Source organism: Lissotriton vulgaris, chromosome 9 (assembly GCF_964263255.1).
Source record: "Lissotriton vulgaris chromosome 9, aLisVul1.2, whole genome shotgun sequence".
In the NCBI taxonomy this organism is placed as follows: Eukaryota; Metazoa; Chordata; class Amphibia; order Caudata; family Salamandridae; genus Lissotriton; species Lissotriton vulgaris.
In genome coordinates, this window is record NC_141697.1 from 718,790,183 (window position 1) to 718,797,580 (window position 7,398).

Below are 7,398 nucleotides of genomic sequence, written 5' to 3' on the forward strand. Positions count from 1 at the left end.
TCGATGTAAGCGGCCATCTTGGATTGCATCGATTGCTGGAAGCAGCTGGAAGCTGATCTGCGCTCAAGGTAGGAAACTTAAATAACTTTATTTAAAGTAAAAAATAGATAAAAATGTATATATACTGTAATGAAAGGATAAGGAGAGGTTGCGGATTTAAAAAAAGTTGTATAGTGTTTGTATTCAACATGTCGCCGAACATTTTACTTGTATATGCCTTCGTCGGGTTATGTTACGGTTAAAGTTATGGGTAAAGATAGAAAAATAAGTTATTGTTTAATTAATTGAAAACATTTTGAACGTTTAGGGGCCCATTAGGATGTCGGGCGGATTGCCTCCGCCAGGGTAGCGGTGGCCACCGCCACCCTGGTGGAGGAAATCCACCCGACATCATCAGCCCAATTCCCTCCCGCCATATTAGTATGGCGGGAGGGACCGCAGCGGTGACAAACACCGCCCGCATGTTTTCCGCCCCGGTCGCCTTGCGTCCGGGGCGAAAAACCAGTAACATGGAGGCGGTGTCTGTTAGACACCGCCCGCCATATTACAATGGGCTGTGGACAATACCTTTCCGTGGCGGCAATGCCGCCACAGAAAGGCATGCGGAGACTCCCTGCGGTGGCCCCTTGGCGGGCCCCCTGGGAGTCCGTGGCTTGGGGGGTGCACATGGGGGGTACCTATGGTACCCCCCCGCATTTCAAGGTGCAACATGGCAGGCACTGCGCGGTGCCTGTCATGTTGCCCTTTGAAAAGCACAACGTGCAATTTTACCATTGCGGCGGGCGGAGAATTCTGGTCCGCCCGCTGCAATGGTAAACATACAGGATGCGCCCGCCTGCATGGCGGGCGCATCCTAATGCCTATGTCGGGACCCCCGCACTGTTAGCGGGCGGTCCACTTCTCCGTTAGGCGGGCGGGCGGCCAAAGCCCGCCCGCCATCCTAATGGACCCCTTACTGTTTTGTGTAGAGATAAACATGTATTGCTATTGAAGGTTTGTAGAAGAGAAATAGGATAGTTTTGTTATTTTTGAAAAATTATTGCTTTTGGCTTGGTTCGTAAAAAAGAAAACTGGTTTTTTGAATTGCTAGTGTGAAAACAGAAGGGAGATGCATTTAGATTAAATTGTTGTTATTTTCGTTTTTGAGGTTTGATTGGTTGCTTTGGTTTAATATTTAATAGGCCAGCAATTTAAAGGAATTATTTTGTGTGTTGTTTTTTTGAAAAAATTGAATGAGATTCAAAATGATTTAGTCAGCGAGAAAAAATCAAGTTAGGATGTGATGTTACATAACCTTAAAAATTATTTTACAGGTTGGGAACGTCACATTTTGTTATAAGGGATTTTTTGGAAAATAGATGAATGCCAATGGATTTGGGTAACGAAGACGGATTTGTTGGAATATGATAAAATATCATTTAGTTAGCGAGAAAAAATCCAGTTAGGATGTGATGTTACATAACCTTAAAAATTAAATTACAGGTTGGCAACGTCACATTTTTCTGTAAGGGATTTTCGGAAAAAAGAAGAATGCAAAAGGATTTCGATAACAAAGATGGATTTGTTTTCAAGATCGTAATTTTTCTGTTTGAAAAAGTACAGAAAAAAGGAAAAAAAAGAATTATGTTATGTATAAGGATGTATTTTATGGCACTTACAATATTTTTTTACTTGTAAAGAAGAATGCTTTACTCAGAAAATGCATTAAAGTATCGATTTTTAAATTTCAAATTGAAAAAGTATTGATTCAAAATATTCTGATAAGTTTTTCTCATTTTTGGAGGTATAAATTTTACAGATAAGAACATTGTTCTTTTTTTCACAATTCGAAAAAATATGTCAAATATTTAATTAAACACTTTTTTCAAAAAACTAGTTTTTTTTTACAAAATAATTTCAAGCCAGCATCACTTTGGAAAACATAAGTGGTGAGGATAGATTGGATATTTTAAATGGAACGTTCAAAATGTTTTCAAAAGTATATATATTCCATTTTAAATTTAATAGATTAAAAATTGTAATTTAAAAATAAAAGAAGGAGAAGAGTGACTTATCTTTGGATTGTAAGGGTTTTTTTAGAAAAAAATTGCAAATGGATTTGTCTCCATTTGTAAATGGTGCAGCAGAAAAAAAGAAGACTTCTTAAGGTAAGGGAACCCGACGAATATTAATTTAAAAATTGTTTTATAAAAATGCCAATTGAATTAAATGTGTAAAAAATAATTTTAGGACAAAGCAGGAAAGTAAGTTTGTGAGAATTGATTAGAAATGTAATATGTTAGCGACATTTTCCAGGAAGTCTAATGCCACACTCAACGAAAATTGTTGAAGTACTGTCAATAGTCTCTCGGACATCTCCTTTGTTTGTTTTGAAGGTCGTGGATTTAGGCTACCTGTTAATGCCTGTGCAAGTCTCATTTCTTGAAAACTTTGCTCCTTCTTCAAAGTTTTCAAAAAAGAGTAGAAATTTGGATGATGTTTTCCAATTGCATGACTGAAGGAGTTGTGCCATCCCTCTATGGCATTGTTTGTTTTGGCACCTCCTTCCAAGCAGGTTGAGTAGCAGTTCCACCACTCAACATGGAAATGTGGCTTCCTCCTGCAACCCGATCTGCTTAGACGCCCAATCCATGTGTCCTCAAAGTAATTTAACAAGGGTGCCAATTTTTCTTCATTTTCGACATAATATTCTGATTCAGAAATTGCAGTGTAGTACTCGCCTACACTTTCAGGAGGTACAAAACAAAGTGCTATTAATTTCTTTAATTCAACCTGTAGTTTGCTAGCTGAGCAGTAATCTGAAACCAGGGATGTTTTTTGTAATTTACGCCAATATGCCTGGGAAAAATGAAAAAAACATCCCTGAATTTGGGTATCCACGTACAATTTGTTGATCACATTGATCATAGTCAATTCGAAATCTATAATGATTTTCCTAGGACTTTTTCCGGATGTTTTCTCTTTAATCACTGACAAAAATTCAGTGTAGGTTGCAGATTGCTTATCTGGTAGCAAACTATACACTAAGGGAACTACATTTTTGTTAATCTGTGCATGAATGCTGTAAATTTGGGTGAAAGGATGGGGCGTACATTTAAACGTCCCATCCATCATCCAAATTTCAGTATTCTCTAATTTAAAAAGGTTACGGGGAGTGCTAAATATTAGAATACGTTTAAGAGGGTCTTGGTTGTCATAGAGTAAGAAAGGTTCATTAGAGAAAGAAAGAGTTAAATCATGAGGAATAATTATGTCAGCAAAAGTTTTAGGAGTAACTGTGTGAGTGTTACTTGCCTGCTTTTTACGTTGAATAATTCTACGCAAATTGGGTATAGTAGGCATATTACAAGCAATATGTCCAGGGACATGTTGTGCAACCGCTCTTAAAATTTGACCAGGAGTTTCATTGGAGGTGGATGCAATATCTTTTATTTTGTTTATTGTTTCACATATTTCTATCTCCATTGCAGAGGCAGAGTGGTTATGTTCAGTTGTTTTGATTACGTTGTCACCAACAGTAACCGCTCTGCCGCTGCAACGGAAGAATAATATTGCACACACCTCCAATGTCTCCTTGGTTCACTTATCCTTTCATTACAATATATATATCCACAATGTTTGAGAAGTCTGTTTCCTTTTCTTGATTTAGTGTAAGATGCTGTGGCCTGGCTTGACATTATCTGTTGAAAAAATGAAATGAGAAAAAAAATTACTATGTTTTTCTATGTCTTAGTTATATATTTTTGAACTGTATATTTATTTTTTATTTATTCAAGTTTTTGGAGTTAGAATAGTAAATGGCATCCCTACACTATCCAGTACTTACCTTAATAATGCACTTTCCTGGAGTTAGAATAGTAAGTGGCACTCCTACACTATCCAGCACTTACCCTACTGATGCACTTTCCTGGAGTTAGAATAGTAAGTGGTACCCCTACACTATCCAGCACTTACCCTACTCATGTACTTTCCTGGAGTTAGAATAGTAATTGGCACCTCTACACTATCCAGCACTTACCCTACTTATGCACTTTTCTCGAGTTAGAATAGCAAGTGGCACCCCTACACTATTCAGCTTTTACCTTACTCATGCACTTTCCTGGAGTTAGAATAGTAATTGGCACCTCTATACTATCCAGCACTTACCCTACTCATGCACTTTTCTGGAGTTAGAATAGCAAGTGGCACCCCTACACTATCCAGCACTTACCCTACTTGTGCACTTTCCTGGAGTTAGAATAGTAAGTGGCACCCCTACTCTATCCAGCACCTACCCTACTCATGCACTTTCCTGGAGTTAGAATAGTAATTGGCACCTCTACACTATCCAGCACTTACCCTACTGATGCACTTTCCTGGAGTTAGAATAGTAATTGGCACTTCTACACTATCCTGCACTTACCCTACTCATGCACTTTCTTGGAGTTAGAATAGTAAGTGGCATCCCTACACTATCCAGTACTTACCTTAATAATGCACTTTCCTGGAGTTAGAATAGTAAGTGGCACCCCTACACTATCCAGCACTTACCCTACTCATGCACTTTTCTAGAGTTAGATTAGTAAGTGGCACCCCTACACTATACTGCACTTACCCTACTGATGCACTTTCCTGGAGTGAGATTAGTAATTGGCACCTCTATACTATCCAGCACTTACCCTACTCATGCACTTTCCTGGAGTTAGAATAGTTAGTGGCACCCCTACACTATCCAGCACTTACCCTACTAATGCACTTTCCTGGAGTTAGAATAGTAAGTGGCATTTCTACACTATCCTGCACTTACCCTACTCATGCACTTTCCTGGAGTTAGAATAGTAAGTGGCATCCCTACACTATCCAGCACTTACCTTACTGATGCACTTTCCTGGAGTTAGAATAGTAAGTGGCACCCCTACACTCTCCAGCACTTACCTTACTGATGCACTTTCCTGGAGTTAGAATAGTAAGTGGCACCCCTACACTATCCTGCACTTACCCTACTGATGCACTTTCCTGGAGTTAGATTAGTAAGTGGCACCCCTACACTATCCTGCACTTACCCTACTGATGCACTTTCCTGGAGTTAGAATAGTAATTGACATCTCTATACTATCCAGCACTTACCCTACTCATGCACTTTCCTGGAGTTAGAATAGTAATTGGCACTTCTACACTATCCTGCACTTACCCTACTGATGCACTTTCCTGGAGTTAGATTAGTAATTGGCACCTCTATACTATCCAGCACGTACCCTACTCATGCACTTTCCTGGAGTTAGAATAGTAATTGGCACCTGTATACTATCCAGCACTTACCGTACACATGCACTTTCCTGGAGTTAGAATAGTAATTGGCACCTCGATACTATCCAGTACTTACCCTACTGATGCACTTTCCTAGAGTTTGAATAGTAAGTGGCACCCTTACACTATCCAGCACTTACCCTAATCATGCACTTTCCTGGAGTTAGAATAGTAAGTGGCTCCCCTACACTATCCAGCACTTACCTTATTGATGCAGTTTCCTGGAGTTATTATAGTTAGTGGCACCCCTACACTATCCAGCACTTACCCTTCTGATGCACTTTCCAGGAGTTACAATAGTCAGTGATACCTCTAAAAAATTCATTATTTACTCTACTGAGGCTCTTTCTTTGCTTTTGACAAACTTTTCTAATCAATTTTTGCAATTTATTTTGCGGATGAGATGTGTTTATATTTAAAAATTACCTTTTGGTTTTTGGAGTTTGCTTCTTTGTCTTCTTCCTGGTCTTGTAACTTGTTTTTGTATGGGCTTTTTTCTTGATTGGTCTTTCGTTTTTTGCTTTTCTTCTTTTGCTCTAAAAAAACAATTGGAGAATGTGTTATATGTTTTCTAATTGTTTCATGTGTATTTTATTTGTGACGTTTTTGATCTTTCTGGAATTAGAATACTTAGTGGCACCCCCACACTATCCAGCATTTACCTTATGAGGCAGTTTCTTGGAGTTAGAATAGTTAGTGGCACCCCTACTCTATCCAGCAGTTACCTTACTGATGCACTTTCCTGGAGTTACAATACTAAGGGCTCCATTAGGATGACGGGCGGACTTTGCCCGCCCGTCATCCCATCGTAAATCGGGACCGCCTGCCATAAGGGCGGGGGTCCCGGGGGTGCCATTAGGATGTGCCCGCCACAGTGGCGGGCACATCCTGTATTTTCAGCATTGTGGCGGGCGGTGCTCTCTGCACCGCCCACCACAATGCTGAAAATGCACTTTAACATTGTCATATGCAAAGCGGCAGGCACCGCGCTGTGCCTGCCGCTTAGCAAATGACAATAAAGGGGGGTACCACAGGTACCCCCCACGTGCACCCCCCACCTGTACTTCACTCTGGGGGCCCGCAGGGGGCCCCCAGAGGGAAGACCGCATGCCTTTCCGAGGCGGCATCGCCGCCGCGGAAAGGCACTGCACGCCACTCATCTTAATATGTCTGTCGGTGTCTATTAGACACCGCCACCATATTATTCCTTTTCCGCCCCGGCCGCAAGGCGACCGGGGCGGAAAAGTGGCGGGCGGTGTTTCTCTCCGTTGTGGTCCCCCCCGCCATTGTAATGTGGCGGGGGGGAAAAGGGTGGCGGGCGGGCATTTCTGTCGGGCGGATCGCCACCACCACCATGGCGGTGGCGATCCGCCCGACATCGTAATGGAGCCCTAAGTGGCAGCCGTACACTATCCAGCACTTACCATTCTGATACACTTTCTTGGAGTTATAATAGTAAATTGCATCCCTACATTATCCTGCGCTTACTATACTGATGCACTTTCTTGGAGTTACAATAGTAAGTAGCATTCCTACACTAATCAGGACTTACCTTACTGATGCACTTTTCTAGAGTTAGAATAGTAAGTGGCATCCCTACACTATCCAGCACTTACATTACTGATGCAGTTTCCTGGAGTTAGAATAGTAAGTGGCACCCCTACACTATCCAGCACTTACCCTACTCATGCACTTTCCTGGAGTTAGAATAGTAATTGGCACCTCTATACTATCCAGCACTTACCTTACTGATGCACTTTCCTGGAGTTAGAATAGTAATTGGTACCTCTATACTATCCAGCACTTACCCTACTTATGCACTTTCCTAGAGTTAGAATAGTAAGTGCCACCCCTACACTATCCAGCACTTACCCTACTGATGCACTTTCCTGGAGTTAGAATAGTAAGTGGCACCCCTACACTATCCAGCACTAACCCCACTCATGCAATTTCCTGGAGTTAGAATAGTAAGTGGCACCCCTACACTATCCAGCACTTACCCTACTGATGCACTTTCCTGGAGTTAAAATAGTAAGTGGCACCCCTACACTATCCAGCACTTACCCTACTCATGCACTTTCCTGGAGTTAGAATAGTAATTGGTACCTCTAT

At 41.2% G+C, this 7,398-nt stretch overlaps 1 pseudogene; it reads right to left on the reverse strand.

The window, feature by feature from the left end:
* Positions 1-2,262: 2,262 nt before the first annotated feature.
* On the reverse strand, positions 2,263-3,677 carry LOC147692166 (uncharacterized; annotated as a pseudogene).
* Positions 3,678-7,398: the final 3,721 nt, after the last annotated feature.